Source organism: Hordeum vulgare, chromosome 1H, assembly GCF_904849725.1.
Source record: "Hordeum vulgare subsp. vulgare chromosome 1H, MorexV3_pseudomolecules_assembly, whole genome shotgun sequence".
Classification (NCBI taxonomy): Eukaryota; Viridiplantae; Streptophyta; class Magnoliopsida; order Poales; family Poaceae; genus Hordeum; species Hordeum vulgare.
In genome coordinates this window covers 74797957-74816901 of record NC_058518.1, presented here as the reverse complement: position 1 = coordinate 74816901, position 18945 = coordinate 74797957, and the positions used below count along the sequence as shown (strand labels likewise).

Genomic DNA, 18945 nt, shown 5'->3' with positions numbered 1-18945 from the left:
AAAAGTAGTTGAGAACTCTAGCTACTAAATTGATCGCTAACCTCTGGAGCGGTTGGAATATATAGAGTACCCTTAGGTTACCATGGGTCGAGGATGCGCAAGGATAACCAAACCCCCAAACACTCCTCCTCGGGGTACTTGTATCTTTGTGAATCTCCTAACTAGATAGAGAGTTACCGATAATAAGTGTATGAGTTCTTCGGACTAATGTGAGTATTTGATTGTTGGCACTTCCACCATTCATATTTTGCTAGCCTCTTCGGTACCGTGCATTGCCCTTCCTCACTTTGAGAGTTGGTGCAAACTTCGTCGGTGCATCCAAACCCTTGGCATGATACGCTATGTCATCATAAGCCTCATTATATCTTTCCTCAAAATAGCCACCATACCTACCTATTAAGGCATTTCTATAGCCTTTCCGAGATACATTGCCATGCAACATCCACCATCTCATGACTTGATCTTCATGTCATACATGCTTTTGCTTGATCGAGGAGCCGCATGCTAGTTGGGCCTTACCCTTATTATTTGCTACATGACGCATTAGTTTCATTGCATATCCTCCTACACTGTCAGAGGCATACATTTGCATACATCATGATAGTTTTCACTTGTCTTTATGTTGAGTACTTCTTATAAAGTGTGATGATCTTATTTTTATTCTTGTATAACATAGAGTGTTGCCCTTAAGAGAGGAAAAGATCCCAAAGAGGACAAATGAGAGATCCCAAAGAGGACAAATGAGAGATAAATAGAAAAAAAAAAAAAAAAAAAGAGAGAAGGGGAAACACTACTATTCCTTTTGAAAGATCCACACTCGTACTCCATTGCTATATTTGTACTACATTGAGATTATCATTCATGCATAACTATGTGGGGACCCTTACACTATAAAACTTGGCTTGTATATTCCTAGGATGAGCCTCCTCAAATGAGCTCTGGTCTTCATGAGCAAGCGAGTTGGATGCACCCCCACTAGTTCCATTGGAGAGCTTACCTTAGCTCATATGTGCATCTGTTGCATGGCAATGCCTACTCCTCACATCATATCTATCATTTGGCTTCCTCTCGCCTATGGTTGTCCTCATTGATGTGAGCCTTTAAAAACAAGAGTGTAGAAGGGGAGACCAAGTGTGAGTTTTAGTAGATTGAGTTCTCAATTTAAAATATATTTTATTCTCTAAACCCATCTCCCACTTCTTGCATGCAAACACCATTTGGAGACATTCGAGTCACGGACAGCGAGAGCTCTTGCACCTTTATGTTCTTACTTTGCTAAACTCAATACTAAATATAGACTCTTGCTTGTTATTGTCTTAACTTGAATTGCATATCTTACTTGCTTTACTTCGAAGTTCTTATATGTGTGTTAGCATGTCATCACAGAAATTATTATGTTATCATTTACCTACTCGAGGACGAGCAGGAATTAAGCTTGGGGATGTTGATACGTCACAAATGTATCTATAATTTCTGCTTGTTCCATGATCTTTTAGGTGACATTGTTATATGTTTTGCTACACTTTTATGTCCTTTTACACATATTTGGAATAACCTACTAACTCAGCGCACCCAATGCCAGTTTCTGTCTGTTGATGTCTTTTTTGCACGGGCTTTTACCCAATTTTCCGGAGCCCCAAAAATCTCGAGAAAAATATATAAAAATCAGCATAACGGAAGCTTCCAGATCACCAAAGATGGGCCAAAGGGGAGCTAGGGGCTGCCGAGGCGACCTCCTGGCGCGCCCTGGCCCCTGGTCATGCCCACACGCCGCCTGGGTAGGCCCCACCTCTTCTGACGCCCTCCTTTGGCATATATTTACTCCTCCGAGAGGAAACCCTCCATCACATCCAGAATCACGAATTTTTCCATCGTTCCACCGCTGCAGCGCTTCCGAGATCGGGAGCGTCAGGAGACCTCTTCCCGGCACCCTGCCAGAGGGAGGATTGACCTCCGGGAGCTTCTCCACCACCATGGACGCTTCTCGGACGTGTCGTGAGTATTCCTCCTTGGACCATGAGTCCATTACTAGTAGCTATGTGATTTCTTCTCTCCAATCTTGTGCTTCCATGATTAGCCCTTGTGAGCTGCCCAACATGATCAAGGCATCTATGTAATTTTCCTACTATTACTATGCTCGGTTTGTTGGGATCAGATGGATTATGAGATTATGTTCAGATTGTTATGAGTTATATATTTGATTATACTTTTATATTATGTCCTTTAGTGATTCATGCATGTTCTCCGTTGCTCTTTATTGCTTTGGCCAAGTAGTAGATTGTAACTCCAAGAGGGAGCGTTATGCATGATTGTGGGTTCATGCCCCCTGATGTCTAGCTTGAGTGACAGAAACATGAGACTAGGGGATGTGTTGTTGCCACCAGGGGAAAACAACGGTGTTTGTGACCATGGATGCCAGGATTGTTTACATTACGCATAGTTCGTTAATGCAGTTGTCTGTTGCTTTGAGTTTATACTTTGGTTTGGGCTCGCAACTTAATACCAGCGAGATGTTATGGATAGATATCTCAAGGTGGATGATTAGTAAGTAGATGTTGATGAATAAACGGTCTACTTGTGTTGGCGTACTGCCCATTACTATTGAGCCTCTAACTTTCAAGTAGCATAATTAGCATTGCGGTGCGTTTATAATTATGTCAATTGCCCAGCTATAATTTGTTTACCCAAGCATAGTTGTTTATTGTCTTTTGTGAGAGAGATGTCACTAGTGAACATCATGTGACTCTGGTCCATATCACCACCATTGCTTACACCTCCATCATTTACTACTTTCATTTACTTTTCCGTTGCAGTCACTATCACTATTCCCGCATGTGTTTTGATCCTTTGCAAACTACAAGGCCGGAGAGATTGACAACCTCTCTGTACTCGTTGGGAGCAAAGTTATTTGCTGTGTATGCAGGTCCACGTCTTCTGCTTGCGCCAGGGCAGGGGACACCTACTTGTTGCTCCTCGGAGTCCTCCTGGTTCGATAAACCTTACAATCTCCGTGTAAGGGAAAACTTGCTGCTGACTACATCTCCACCTTCCACTTGGGGTAACCAACGAGGAGCGAGAAGTATATTCATCAACTCGTCATCAAACAGTAATACCTCCTTTCTTAGGGACACAATGAACGGGACTTACCCATCTACTATCAGCTATGGGATAAATTATATCTGCTTCCAGAAGCTTTAATATTTCATTTCTTACCACTTCTTTCATTTTGGGATTCAGTCTTCGTTGGTGATCAACAACGGGTTTAGCATCTGGTTCCATATTAATCTTGTGGTGACAAAGAGTAGGACTAATGCCCTTAAGATCATCAAGAGTATACCCAATAGCAGCTCGGTGCTTCCTTAAAGTTTTTAACAATCTTTATTCTTCATGTAGTGTAAAGTTAGCAATAATATTAACAGGATATATCTTATTTTCATCAAGATAAGCATATTTCAAAGTGTCGGGCAATTGCTTTAATTCAAACACAGGATCGCTCTTGGGTGGAGTAGGACCTCCTAGAGTTTTAACAGGAAGTTGCACAACTGGTTCAACATTGTAAATGATAGTTTCAGCCTCAACTTTAATTGGTTCTTTGTTTTTTTCTTTAGTAGGTGGACGATATTTAAACCATTTCTCCTTAGGGAGGTCAACATGAGCAGCAAAACTTTCACACAGTGAGGCTACTATCTCAGAGTCAAGTCCATACTTAGTGCTAAAATCATTAAAAGCATCGGTATTCATAAAAGATTTAGCACAATCAAACTTAGATTTTATACCTGACTCTTTACCTTCGCCAAGCTCCCAATTTTAAGAGTTACGTTTAATTCTTTCTAAAAGATCTCACCTGAATTCAATAGTCTTCTTCATAAAGGAACCATAGCAAGAAGTATCGAGCATGGTTTGATCATTACAAGAAAGCCAAGCATAAAAATTCTAAATAATAATTTCTCTCAAGACCTCATGATTGGGGCATGAATATAACATTTAATTCAGCCTCCCCCAAACTAGAGCGATACTTTCTCCTTCACGAGGCCAAAAATTATAGATAAAATTCGGATCGTGATGAACAAGATGCATAGGATAATTTTTTTGATGAAACTCCAATTGCAACCGATTCCAGTTCCAAGATCATGTATCATCACATAGCCTATACCATGTCAATGCTTCCCCCCCCCCTAATATAAAGGGACAACCATCTTCTTGACTTCATCTCCAGATAAACCTGCAAGCTTAAATAATCCACAAACTTCATCCACATAGATTAGGTGCATGTCGGGATGTTTTGTTCCATCTCGTGCATAAGGATTAGCTAGCAGTTCCTCTATCATACTTGAAGGAATTTCATAATAAACATTTTTAGTAGATTCAGCAGGTTGAGGGACAACTCTTGGTGTTTCCGGTCGAGGTGAAGATACCCCGAACAAGCCCCTCAAAGGATTACTTTCCATAGTGACAAGTAACAGTAAATTTCAGCATGTAATATAAATTTTCCCTTACCAAATTCCGCTTACCAAAGGCGCTTCACTCCTCGGCAGCGGCGCCAGAAATGATTCTTGATGACCAACAAGTATAGGGGTTCAATCATAGTCCTTTCAGTAAGTAAGAGTATCGAGCCCAATGAGGAGCGGAAGGAAATGACAAGCGGTTTTCAACAAGGTAATTTCCGCAAGCACTGAAATAGTGGTAACAAGTTTTTTGATAGCAAGGTAATTGTAACAAGTGATAAGTAGAAATAGTAACAATTGGTGCACCAAGTTAGCCCAATCCTTTTATGTCAAAGAACAGGCCGAAATAGATTCTTATAATAGGCAAAGCGTTCTTGAGGGGACAGAGGAAATTCATCTAGTCACTTTCGTCATGTTGGGTCAATTCGCGTTCGGTATTTTGATAATTTGATATGTGGGTGGACCCATGCATGGGTGATGTTCTTACTTGAACAAACCTCCCACTTATGATTATACCTCCCGCAAGCATCCACAACTACAAGAAAAGTATTAAGAATAAATTATAACCATAGCATTAAACATAGGGATCCAAATCAGCCCCTTACGAAGTAGTGCATAGACTGGGGTTTAAGTTTCTATCACTATCGCAACCCACCCTCTAATTACTACTCCAGAATGCATTCCCTTAGGCCCAAATATGGTGAAGTGTTATGTATTCGACGTTCACATAACACCACTAAGGGAATCACAACATTCATATCATCAAAATATCGAACGAATATCAACTTCACATGACTACTTGCAACATGATTTCTCTCGTGGCCTCAAGAACAAAAGTAACTACTCACAAGTGATAAACATGTTCATGATCAGAGAGGTATTAAATAGCATAATGGATATAAATATATAATATTCCACCAAATAAACCATAAAGCATCAACTATAAGATGTAATCTACACTACTAGACACACCCCATGTACCAATCCGAGGTTCCGGTACAAGATTGAGTGCAAGAGATGAACAAGGGTTTTCACAGGAGATGGTGTTGATGAAGATTGGCCTCCCCAAGATAAGAGGGTTGTTGGTGATGACGATGGCCTCGATTTCCCCCTCCGGGAGGGAAGTTCCTCCTGCGGAACCGCTCCGCCGGAGGGCAAAAGTGCTCCTGCCAGGTTCCACCTCGAGAGGACGGCGCTTTGTCCCAAAAGTCCTCCTCTTAATTTTTTTCAGGGTAAAAGAGATTTTCTAACATAAGATGATCGCTAGAGGTGGGCCAGGTGAGCCAGATGGCCCACTAGACATCAGGCCGTGCCACGGGGCCTCGCATGCCCTGGTGTCTAGTGGGCGTGTGGTGGCCCCCCTCCAACACTTGTTCGCTCCAGTATTTTATTTATTTATTATAAAATAAATATCCATAAATTTTCAGCCCAATTGAAGATGTACAGAATAGGTATCTCTGACATAGATTTTTCAGGTCCAGAATTCCCTCTGTCGGCATTCTCTCACTTGATGTAAACCTTGCACATTATGATAGAAAAGGCATTAGAATTACTTCACCAAGTAACAAAATGCATAAAAACACTATAAATAACAATAAAAAAACATGATGCAAAATGAACGTATCAATGGGACGGAGTGGCGACCGGGATGGCGACAGTGGCGTAGTTTGGGACGGTGGCTATGATGGAAGTGGAAGGGCGAGAGGGTTTTTGAAAGAAAAAGGCAGGTAGGAACGTTGTGCTGCCGATATGCTGGGACAAGGGCGTGTGTCGTGCGAGTCCGCACGCTATCAGTTTCATCACAAATACGATGTAAATTCAGTCTTGCTATAACTCAGCTAGCTGAGTTATAGTTTGGCATCATTCACCACATGAACCGTTGGATATATCTCGTCACGATTTGTGCCTTGTCCTAGATGGGCAAGTTATGTGCCCGGGTTTTTTTTCTCCGGCCATTTCCCTCTGTTGTTTTCTCTCTCTCTCTGCTAGCAGCCTGTTTAAGCGTGTTGTTAACGCTGTATAACAAGATCCAGCGAGATCCATTCCTATTCCCCGCTCCTCTTTCATTATCTTTTGTGTGTATTCTCGTCGCGATAGAAAGAGCAAGGGCTGAGAGGGGGAGGGGCAAGCGCTTTTTTCATTGTTTGGGTGTGTATACTTTTTTGGCCCTGTTTCTTTAAAAAGTCCTAAGACTTTTTTTAGTCCCAACTAAAAAGTCTCTAGTCCCTATCCGTTTATTTTCAAGGACTAAACATGGACTAGAGGTCATTAAATGACATACAAAAAAACCATGTTACCCCTAATAACATACTAGAAGTTATTAAATGACATGCTAAAAGTAGGGGCACTGTTGGAAAAAGTGTCAAAAAGTCCCAAAAAGTCCCTCCCATAGGGACTTCTTCCTTTAGTCTCAAATACCCTCTTTTAGTCCCTAAAAGTCCCTCATGTTTCTTTCACATGGGATTAAAAGAGAATTTTATTAGTCCCTACAGCAAAAAGTCCCTGAAAAGAAACACCCCCTTTGTAATCTGTAGCTATTTTTATTTCATCGTGTTTTTGCCCATATTATTATTAGTTTTGTGTTTTCGTTGTGCCGAAACAAACTATTAAGGGGAAACACCACAACTACACACATCGTAGTTGTAAGTTTTGAAATGGATCCGCGACTGCATGTTTTCAAATGAAGTTTGCAACTCAAAGTTTTTAAATGAGGTCACAACTACATGTTTTTAAAACGAGTTGTAATTGCATGCCTTCAAAACGGGGTTGCAACTGCAGGTTATTCAGTTTGGGTTCGAGCTGCATTTTTTTAAGACAGAGGCGTAATTGCATGTTTTTCAAGACGAGCCGCAACTACATGTTTTAAATGTGGGTTGTGACTACATGTTTTTAAGGTGAATCCCAACTACATGTGTTTCAAGATGTGTGGTAAGTGCACGTTTTTTGAGAGGGGTAGCAACTGCATGTTTTCAATAAGGGTCATAACTGCATGTTTTTCTACGGGATCGCAACTGCATGTTTTCAATAGGAGATCGCAACTACATGTTTTTTAAGAAGGATCACAACTGCATGATTTTCAAAAGGGGTTGCAAATCTAAGTTTTAAAATGGGATCACAAATAGATGTTTTCAAGGTGTCGAAACTGCAAGTGTTTCAAGGGGTTGGAATTGCATGCTTTTAAGTGAGGGCCGCGACTGCATGTTTTGTAGGAGGGGTCGCAATTGCATGCTTTTAAGAGGGTCGCAATAATAAGTTTGTAAATGGGCCACGATTGCATATTTTTGTAAGGAGGTCGCAATTGTTTGTTTTTAAGAAGGTTGATCCCAATCATAAGTTATTTTCCAATCGATTGCGACTATGATATTTTTCTTTAAATTTGTGAAAAATCCTTTTATCTCACGAATATTTTGAAAAAAAAATCCTTTTAAAATCTCCACAGTTTAAAGAAATTCATAAATATATTTTATGAATACATTCATGAACATTTTTCTAAATATTATGGTTAAAATAGCACAATTTTATCATTTTCATTTGAAATCATGATTTATGTTTTTTTTATAATACACTGGTACAAGACTAGAGCCGTTTTTCAATATTTTCAAACAACACTTCGCTTGGGAGCTACAGCCAAGCATTTGGACGGCTAGCCTTCACTATTATGCGGCTAGTGATATTTTAGGATTGGGCAGTGCTAGGTGCCGGCGCGCCGGCCCGAGGGCTCACGTCGGTCGCCCAGCAGCCGTCGGATCAGGGGCCCCTTGACCGTCAGATCTCGTCACGTGAGCCCCCACCGCCCGTCATCCTCGCACGCGCCCACGCCCCAGCACGCGCCGACCGTCTCGCCTCACCTCCTCACCGCTGGTCGCCCTCATCGTCGGTCGCCGCCTCGGCCGCCCGTCGAAGCACCATGGATGCAGCTCCGTGACTCAGCTCGTCCAGACCGCTCGCCGCCCCGGCTGCCCCGCGTTCCGGGACTCAGCTCGCCCCGACCGTTCGCTGCCCCCGCCGCTCGCCGGCGCACTCGCAGTGTCGGCGCACTCGCCGCTGCTCATACCCGTCGGTCTGTTGGGGAACGTCGCATGGGAAACAAAAAATTTCCTACGCGCACGAAGACCTATCATGGTGATGTCCATCTACGAGAGGGGATGAGTGATCTACGTACCCTTGTAGATCGTACAGCAGAAGCATTAGTGAACGCGGTTGATGTAGTGGAACGTCCTCACGTCCCTCGATCCGCCCCGCGATCAGTCCCACGATCTAGTACCGAACGGACGGCACCTCCGCGTTCAGCACACGTACAGCTCGACGATGATCTCGGCCTTCTTGATCCAGCAAGAGAGACGGAGAGGTAGAAGAGTTCACCGGCAGCGTGACGGCGCTCCGGAGGTTGGTGATGACCTTGTCTCAGCAGGGCTCCGCCCGAGCTCCGCAGAAACGCGATCTAGAGGAAAAACCGTGGAGGTATGTGGTCGGGCTGCCGTGGAAAAGTCGTCTCAAATCAGCCCTAAAACCTCCGTATATATAGGTGGGAGGGAGGGGACCTTGCCTTGGGGCTCAAGGAGCCCCAAGGGGGTCGGCCGAGTCCAAGGGGGGAGGACTCCCCCCCCCCCCAAACCGAGTTGGACTTGGTTTGGTGGGAGGGAGTCCCCCTTCCTTCCCACCTCCTCCTCTTTTCTTTTCTTTTCTCTTGATTTTCTCTTCTTGGCGCATAGAGCCCTTTTGGGCTATCCCACCAGCCCACTAAGGGCTGGTGCGCCACCCTCAAGGCCTATGGGCTTCCCGGGGTGGGTTGCCCCCCCCCCCCCCCCCGTTGAACTCCCGGAACCCATTCGTCATTCCCGGTACATTCCCGGTAACTCCGAAAACCTTCCGGTAATCAAATGAGGTCATCCTATATATCAATCTTCGTTTCCGGACTATTCCGGAAACCCTCGTGACTTCCGTGATCTCATCCGGGACTCCGAACAACATTCGGTAACCAACCATATAACTCAAATACGCATAAAACAACGTCGAACCTTAAGTGTGCAGACCCTGCGGGTTCGAGAACTATGTAGACATGATCCGAGAGACTCCTCGGTCAATATCCAATAGCGGGACCTGGATGCCCATATTGGATCCTACATATTCTACGAAGATCTTATCGTTTGAACCTCAGTGCCAAGGATTCATATAATCCCGTATGTCATTCCCTTTGTCCTTCGGTATGTTACTTGCCCGAGATTCGATCGTCAGTATCCGTATACCTATTTCAATCTCGTTTACCGGCAAGTCTCTTTACTCGTTCCGTAATACAAGATCCCGCAACTTACACTAAGTTACATTGCTTGCAAGGCTTGTGTGTGATGTTGTATTACCGAGTGGGCCCCGAGATACCTCTCTGTTCACACGGAGTGACAAATCCTAGTCTTGATCCATACTAACTCAACTAACACCTTCGGAGATACCTGTAGAGCATATTTATAGTCACCCAGTTACGTTGCGAAGTTTGATACACACAAAGCATTCCTCCGGTGTCAGTGAGTTATATGATCTCATGGTCATAGGAATAAATACTTGACATGCAGAAAACAGTAGCAACAAAATGACACGATCAACATGCTACGTCTATTAGTTTGGGTCTAGTCCATCACGTGATTCTCCTAATGACGTGATCCAGTTATCAAGCAACAACACCTTGTTCATAATCAGAAGACACTGACTATCTTTGATCAACTGGCTAGCCAACTAGAGGCTTGCTAGGGACGGTGTTTTGTCTATGTATCCACACATGTAAATGAGTCTTCATTCAATACAATTATAGCATGGATAATAAACGATTATCTTGATACAGGAATTATAATAATAACTATATTTATTATTGCCTCTAGGGCATAATTCCAACAGTCTCCCACTTGCACTAGAGTCAATAATCTAGCCCTCACATCACCATGTGAATTACATCGTAATAAATCTAACACCCATACAGTTCTGGTGTTGATCATGCTTTGGCCGTGGAAGAGGTTTAGTCAGCGGGTCCGCTACATTCAGATCCGTGTGCACTTTGCATATATTCACGTCCTCTCCCTCGACGTAGTCGCGGATGAGGTTGAAGCGTCGTTTGATGTGTCTGGTCTTCTTGTGAAACCGTGGTTCCTTTGCTAAGGCAATGGCACCAGTGTTGTCACAGAACAAGGTTATTGGATTCAGTGCGCTTGGCACCACTCCAAGATCCGTCATGAACTGCTTCATCCAGACACCCTCCTTAGCCGCCTCCGAGGCAGCCATGTACTCCGCTTCACATTTAGAATCTGCTACGACACTTTGCTTGGAACTGCACCAGCTTACTGCACCCCCATTAAGAATAAATACGTATCCGGTTTGCGACTTAGAATCGTCCGGATCTGTGTCAAAGCTTGCATCGACGTAACCTTTTACGGCGAGCTCTTCGTCACCTCCATACACGAGAAACATCTCCTTAGTCCTTTTCAGGTACTTCAGGATATTCTTGACCGCTGTCCAGTGATCCACTCCTGGATTACTCTGGAACCTACCTGCCATACTTATGGCCAGGCTAACATCCGGTCTAGTGCACAGCATCGCATACATGATAGAACCTATGGCTGAAGCATAGGGGACGGAGCGCATATGCTCTCTATCTTCATCAGTTGCTGGGCACTGAGTCTTACTCAATCTCGTACCTTGTAGAACTGGCAAGAACCCTTTCTTGGACTGTTCCATTTTGAACCTCTTCAAAACTTTATCAAGGTATGTGCTTTGTGAAAGTCCTATCACGCGTTTTGATCTATCCCTATAGATCTTAATGCCTAGAATGTAAGCAGCTTCTCCTAGGTCCTTCATAGAGAAACTTTTATTCAAGTAATCCTTTATGCTCTCTAAAAACTCTACGTTGTTTCCAATCAGTAATATGTCATCCACATATAATATTAGAAACGCCATAGAGCTCCCACTCACTTTCTTGTAAATACAAGATTCTCCAACCACTTGTATAAACCCAAATGCTTTGATCACCTCATCAAAGCGTTTGTTCCAACTCCGAGATGCTTGCACCAGCCCATAAATGGATCGTTGGAGCTTGCACACCTTGTTAGCATTCTTAGGATCGACAAAACCTTCGGGTTGTATCATATACAACTCTTCCTTAAGGAAAACGTTAAGGAACGCCGTTTTGACATCCATCTGCCAGATTTCATAATCGAAAAATGCAGCTATTGCTAACATGATTCTGACGGACTTAAGCATCGCTACGGGTGAGAAAGTCTCATCGTAGTCAACTCCTTGAACTTGTGAAAAACCCTTTGCCACAAGTCGAGCTTTATAAACGGTCACATTACCGTCAGCGTCTGTCTTCCTCTTAAAGATCCATTCGACCATGTCGTCGCAGCGCGCGCGAGCCGTTCGGGATGAGGAGAATATCGCGGGCCGTTCGGGATGGAGAGGAGATCGCGAGATCGACGACGCGCGTGCGCCCGGACGAATGTTTGGCCGGCGCACGGACGGAAAACGTTTACCTTTAGGATTCTTTTCCTCCACCTTGTCGATTTGTTGGGCCCGCTCAATTACTAGCGACATAGTGATTAGAATCAACGTATCATTTTTATCAACATCCATGTGGATGAAAAAAGCAGCTGTCGATGCGGCATGAAAAAAGCAGTTGCCGATGCGGCCTGTTAAGACAAATAGGCTTGAATAACAATTTATGATGTAAGGTGAATGAAACCATACTACTCCCTTCATTTCTAAATATAAGTTTTTTTTAATTTTCACCGGAAGAGGAGAGGAAGCCCCTCGACCACGTGATTTGTATTTCATATTTGCCTATGAGGCTTTGCAGCCTCGCAAGATAGGTTTAAACGAACCAGAAACACAGAGGATACAAGAAATAAGAGATAAACAAAAAACACACGCAACAACACACCTAACAGGGAGAACAAGGAAGGAAAACACAACAAAGAGCGTCGTAGGAGAAGACAAAAACATTGACCAGCCGGACCAAACCACGACACTGCACCGCCGACGCAATCCAACGATACCTCACACAACCAAGACCGCACAACGTCGCGACCCAGAGACCTATATCACGAGGCACCGTCGAAGGTCACACAAGGCCGAGACAACGGCACAGCACCTGTGTGCCAATGGCATAATCGAAGGCATCGCATAGCAAACCAAACTGAAGCACTACAGCATCGACGCAATCCAATGGCACCTCATAAACCGAGACTGCGCGACGCCACGATACCACATGTGTCGGGGGTGCATTCGAACGGAAAAAGCGAGGGGCGAGACGACGCCATGACACCAGTGTGCCAACATCGTAGTTGCAGTGACTGCCAAGCAGAGCCGCACCAGGAGCACTCAAGCACGACACACACCACCGTCGACCCCAGATCGGCCGCACCATCACCACCGACGCCATACAAGACGCGACGCCAGAACCTCCACACTGCCAGTCGGGGCACTAGCCGACTGCAACGCCGTGAGCGTCTAGCCCATGGAGAGCGCAAACCGGATCCCAAGACCTACAAGACAATGCCCCAAAGGGGAAGCGACGATGTCGACGCCGACGCGCATCCTGACCAGGCTTTAGGTTTTCACCCGAAGACATGGGACCGGAGGTGTGCAGGGGATGGACTCCTTGACGACGCCTCCAAGGAGGTAACGTACGTCCACAAACGCGGACACCACCGGCGAGCAAGCTTTCGCTCGGAGCATCGCCCAACACCACATCCCCACGCGCCGCACCTCCGCTAGTCCGCACACCTCCCGAGAAGCCGCTGCGCCGGCAGCACGCGAGAGCCACCGCCAACCGTCGTCGCAGCACCACCAACCCAATCGCTAGCAGTTGCAGACGAGCCGGACCCGGCCAAAGCAACCGGATCTGGCACCACTCCCACGCAGCACGACAACGCGGAAGAAAGGCCCGAAGACATGGGAAGGGGGACGCCACCCCACCTCCACTCGCCGGGCAGGAACCATCGGGGCGTAACCCCAGATCCTGCCGATGATGCCACCGCGGCCGCCACCCGGCAGAGACGCAGCCTCGGGGCCTCACCAGCCGGAGCCGCAACGCCGTGCAAGGAGGACAGACTCCCCGCGCGCCAGCTCCCGCAAGGCGCCAGATCTGCACGCGCCGAAAGCCCCTTGCATGCCTTATATGGTCGGAGCACACGACTCCCACCACCCCGCCGTGAGCCCTCTCGCCCTCCCCCGCCACCACAGAGCATGAATGGCGCGCGCGGAGGAGCATCGTACCGCTGCCGCAGCACGATCCCCCGCTCGCAGCCAAGCCGTTGTGGCGCGCCAGAGCCCCGCCGCCACCAGATCCGCGCGGGCCTTTGCCCGACGGAGGCTTATGGGCGGCGGCGAGGAGGGTGAGAGCAGGGGGACGACCCGTTGTGGAGGTGAGATGCGCCGCCCGAGTCGCCCTCGGGGGAGGACGACGTGGGGGAAGGGGGGACCACGTCGTCAAATATAAGTATTTTTAAAGATTCCACTAGTGACTACATACGAAGCAAAATGAATGAATGTACGCTCCAAAGTATGTTTATATACATCCGTCGGTAGTGAAACCTCTAAAAAAACTTATACAAAGGGAGTATAAGATACGTTCTAAAATGTAAATTTGGATCGAAAATTGGGTCGCGTTGGCCTAAGTCAACTTTCTCCTCTCCTCGCCATCTTTTCCTTGTCTTTCTCCTTGATAGATCTGCACGCACATTTTTTCCAACAACAAAAAAGACCTGCACGCACAACTCCGGCCCTCGCATATACGGGCATAGCATTGATGCGGCGATTACATACCTGGTAGAATGTGGATTTTACTTCAACCTCTAGTTATAATTCTGAGGCATCGACCAAAGTACTAGTACAATACTAGTAGTTGCAAGATGACAGACTTGGCATCGAGCAAAGTACTAGTACAACACTAGTAGTTGCAAGATGACAGACAAGTCTGTTTTGAGGGAAGATTTAGGGCCTGTTTGATTGAAGACTAATTTTGTCAAAACAAAGTGTGGCAAGTTATTAAAGTGTGGCAAGCCACAAAGTGTGGCTGAAAAAACAAACGTCAAACTTTAATAAAAGTTGATAAAAAAATTAACTCTATGACAAATAGGCCATAGCGATAATAAAGTATGACAAATCAAAATGTGGCAAAAACCAAACATATACCAACTAAACTGTGGCTGTCAAATTTTGACTTGTGTGGCTGGAAATCAAACAGGCCCTTAGACAGTCATTCCAAGTCAACGATACGACTGGTACCCTAGAGCTCTCGCTGTTGTGGCAGGACTTCTCTACCTTTAGACAAGTCTTCTTTTTCGCTTTCCAACTAAAGTCATCATGGGAGCAAAAATTAGCTTTTGTGTCCACAAATATATAGCAGCGACAAGCAAATACCATTTTCATAATAATGAAAAGGCGAAAATCGTCAATATTGCTCGGGCTCCATGAAGCCTGATCTTTGAAAAAATAAAAAATCAACTGTTTAAGTTTCAAAGATCTCTGAAAAAAATTACACATGTATATATAGGGATGTTGTGCTACATATCTGTAAATTTTCATGATGACATACGTTGTGATGTGAGCTACACAAAAAACAAAACCTGATACCACATCAAAACATATTTCGTCGTGAAAATTTACAGGGATGAAGTATACCATTAAAAATTGCAATCAGTGATATACATGCGTATTTTTTTCACAATCGTTTGAAATTTTAAAAATTGGTTTTTCAAATTTTCAAATTTCCGAGCTCTGTGGAACTTCCAAAAATCCACTCTCAGAACTGAAAGGTGCAATATGCTCTCCAATTCAGCCTAGAATACCCTCACTGGGAAGGAAGGAGAAAAACACAAAGGAAAAACACCTATCTTGCTTTAGGAATGTAGCAGGTCCTCTGCTTCTGCTTCTTCATCAGGAGGTGAATTGGTGAATGGTTTGCAATTTGAGCACGTGGTCACAAAGCTTACAAGCATCATCATGGGGGGCATCCCAAGGCTGTTGGTCGATCAGCTGTACAGGAACCATATGTAGAGCTGTCACTTCCCTTCCACCTTGGCTCTCCACATAATATGAATTCTGCTTCTGTGGAATTCTAGCGAGAAATTGGAAATTATAAGCAGTCTTTGCTGAATAATGCCCATCGGTGGTAAGCTTCCTGGAAACTGAGTGTGCTTGTTGAGCGAGAACGAGACTCTGGGTCAAGTTTCACAGTCCAAGGAATTGCTTAAGTTGAGCTGGAATGAATAAAATAGGCAGAACAATTTATCAAGGGAAAAAACCCACAGTCAATCCTCTCTTAATTTTCAACACCAGTGACTAGTTTGCATTATGTTAACTGACCCATCATTCAGCACCATAATGGCGTTGGGTGTGTGTACCTTTCAAATAGCCTAGCTAGTGTCAAAGAAGGACCCTTACTAATTTGAGGTGGAGCCTTGTTGCTTGCCAACCTAGAAACCTATATACATCCAAGCACTACGACGAGTTACTCAGAAAGTTCAAACTCCCACGCTCCTTCCAGCTCTGGGTGGCTGGGTATTCTTCCAAGTTCCCATCCATGGCTCCTCTCGTTTTCCTCCTCCTATTCGGCCAATTCCTACTCTGCACAGCCGTCGACACCATCACCTCCACCACACCATTGTCCGGTTCACAGCAGATTTTGTCCCAGGGCAGCAAGTTCGCCTTGGGCTTCTACTCCCCACCACGAGGTAACACCACCACTTCCAGCTACTACATAGCCATATGGTACAGCACTATACCACTGACCACCGTGTGGACGGCAACCACCGACATGCTGGTGTCTGAACCAGCCTTTGTCTCCTTGGAAATCGCCCGTGACGGCAACCTTGTCCTCCGTGATAAATACACTAATCAGCAGCTATGGTCGACCAATGTAAGTATAGCCTCCAACTCCACCATGGCCATCATCAGGGATAGCGGTAGTCTCGAACTCACCGATGCCTCCAATTCATCAATGGTTTATTGGCAAAGCATAGACCATCCCACAAACACCTTTCTTCCAGGGTCAAAACTTGGGCTGAACAAAGCCACGGGTCTAAGCCAGAAGCTTGTTCCTTGGAAGAACAGCGCAGACCCATCTCCTGGGTTGTTCTCTCTGGAGCTAGACCCCAATGGCAGCACACAGTACTTCATTCGGTGGAATGAATCCATAAACTACTGGACCAGTGGCCCCTGGGACGGCAATAGATTTAGCCTTATGCCAGAGATGACGGCCGGTTACATTTACGACTTCCAATTCGTCAACAACGCCAAAGAAAGCTACTCGTACTACTCGGTGAAGAATGATTCAATACTCTCGAGGTTCATCATTGACGTGACCGGAGAGATCAAGCAGCTGATATGGTTGGATTACTCACGGGAGTGGGTCTTGTTCTGGTCCCAGCCACGGACTCACTGTGAGGTGTATGCGCTCTGTGGGGCATACAGCAGCTGCAATGGAACTGTGCTGCCGCACTGCAACTGCATCAAGGGGTTCAGCCAGAAGGTTCAGAGTGACTGGGATCTCCAGGATTACAGTGGTGGGTGCAAGCGGAACACACCATTGCAGTGCCAGACCAACTTGACTTCTGCACACGCTCCATCTGACAAGTTCCATGTCATGGAAGATGTGCGTCTACCTGATAACTCTCAGGGTGCAGTGGCTACAAGCTCTCAGGAATGTCAGGTGGTTTGTCTGAATAGTTGCTCTTGCACTGCTTACGCTTACAATTACACTGGATGTTTTGTTTGGCATGGGGACCTGATAAATCTCCAAGAACAGTACAGGGGAATTGGAGGAGGCACACTCCTCCTCAGGCTTGCAGCATCCGAGCTGCCAGATCAGCAAAGGAAGAAAACAATGGTCATTGTTTCAACTGTTGGTGGGGTTGCTGCAGTTTTGATGATCCTTGCAATCGTCTTGTTCTTTCTATCTCGGATGTGCCGCCGAGACAGGACTTTTCGGATATCCAAGACTGCTGGGGCCGCACTGACTGACTTCAGATACAGTGATCTGTTGGATGATACTCAAAGCATCGATTCACTTCTTCTCAATCTATCAACGCTAAGAGTGGCTACAAATGACTTCGGCGAAGGAAATATGCTTGGTAAAGGAGGTTTTGGGATGGTTTATAAGGTACAAACTGTGTCATATGCACTCCCTCTGTCCGGAAATACTTGTCCTAGAAATGGATGTATCTACACTTATTTTAGTTATAGATACATTCATTTTATTCATTTCTAGGACAAGTATTTCCGGATGGAGGGAGTACTATTTATCAGCTTTATATGTTTACCAATCAGTGTGTATCTTTTCTTTCACAGGGAGTCCTACCTGACGGTAAACAAATAGCAGCAAAAAGGCTATCTCAGAGTTCCAGACAAGGAATAGGGGAACTAAAAAGTGAACTAGTCCTTGTTGCTAAGCTTCGCCACAGGAATCTTGTGAGCCTCGTAGGCGTTTGTTTGGAAGAACAAGAGAAAATACTTGTTTATGAATTCATGCCAAACAGAAGCCTTGATACCATTCTTTTTGGTACCACTTTTTTACTATTAATTTCTCAAAAGGAAAATTTTCCAAGCTTTAATTGTAGTGCAACTGCCACCAAACTGTCACTGCAATGCTAATACTTCTTTTATGAATGACAGATTCTGAGAAACGCAAAGACCTAGACTGGGGGAGGAGATTCAAGATTATCAGTGGAGTTGCTAGGGGATTACAATATCTCCACGAAGATTCTCAACTGAAGATAATTCACCGGGACCTGAAAGCAAGCAACGTTTTGTTGGACTTTGATTACAACCCTAAGATTTCCTACTTTGGCTTAGCGAAGATATTTGGAGGGGATCAATCAGAAGATGTCACTAGACGTATTGCCGGGACATAGTAAGCACAGTCGGCATTTGATAGTTAGGCTTCAAAGTAGAACCTATAGTAACAGTTATGTTATTCTTGCAGTGGATACATGTCGCCTGAATATGCCATGCATGGTCAATACTCAGCAAAGTCGGACGCGTTCAGCTTCGGTGTTTTGGTTTTGGAGATCGTCACAGGAAGAAGAAACAATGGCTCATGCAACTCTGAGAAATATGTTTATCTTGTAAATCTTGTAAGTACTTAAGAACCAATGCTAGTTAACTCTGTGCGTGCGGCTGAATCCCTATCATAATAACTGAATAATTTACCAATCTGGTGCAGGTATGGGAGCACTGGACCAGGGGAAATGTCATCGAGTTGGTCGATCCATACCTTAGCGGCCATCCCTCTCACGTTGACCAGGTGCTGAAGTGCATCCAAATCGGGCTGTTGTGTGTGCAGAACAGGCCTGAAGATAGGCCGACAATGTCATTGGTAAATGCCATGCTTACCAGCCAGAGTGTTCGTCTCCCTTCTGTTTCCATGCCAGCCTTCTGTGACAGATTGAGTGGATGCAGTGGTAACTCAGAATCGGCGTCTTCGAATGGAATGACCATTACAAAGCTCGAGCCAAGATGA

At 45.1% G+C, this 18945-nt stretch overlaps 1 pseudogene; it reads left to right on the top strand.

The window, feature by feature from the left end:
- Window positions 1-16351: 16351 nt before the first annotated feature.
- LOC123407294 lies at window positions 16352-18945 on the top strand (annotated as a pseudogene).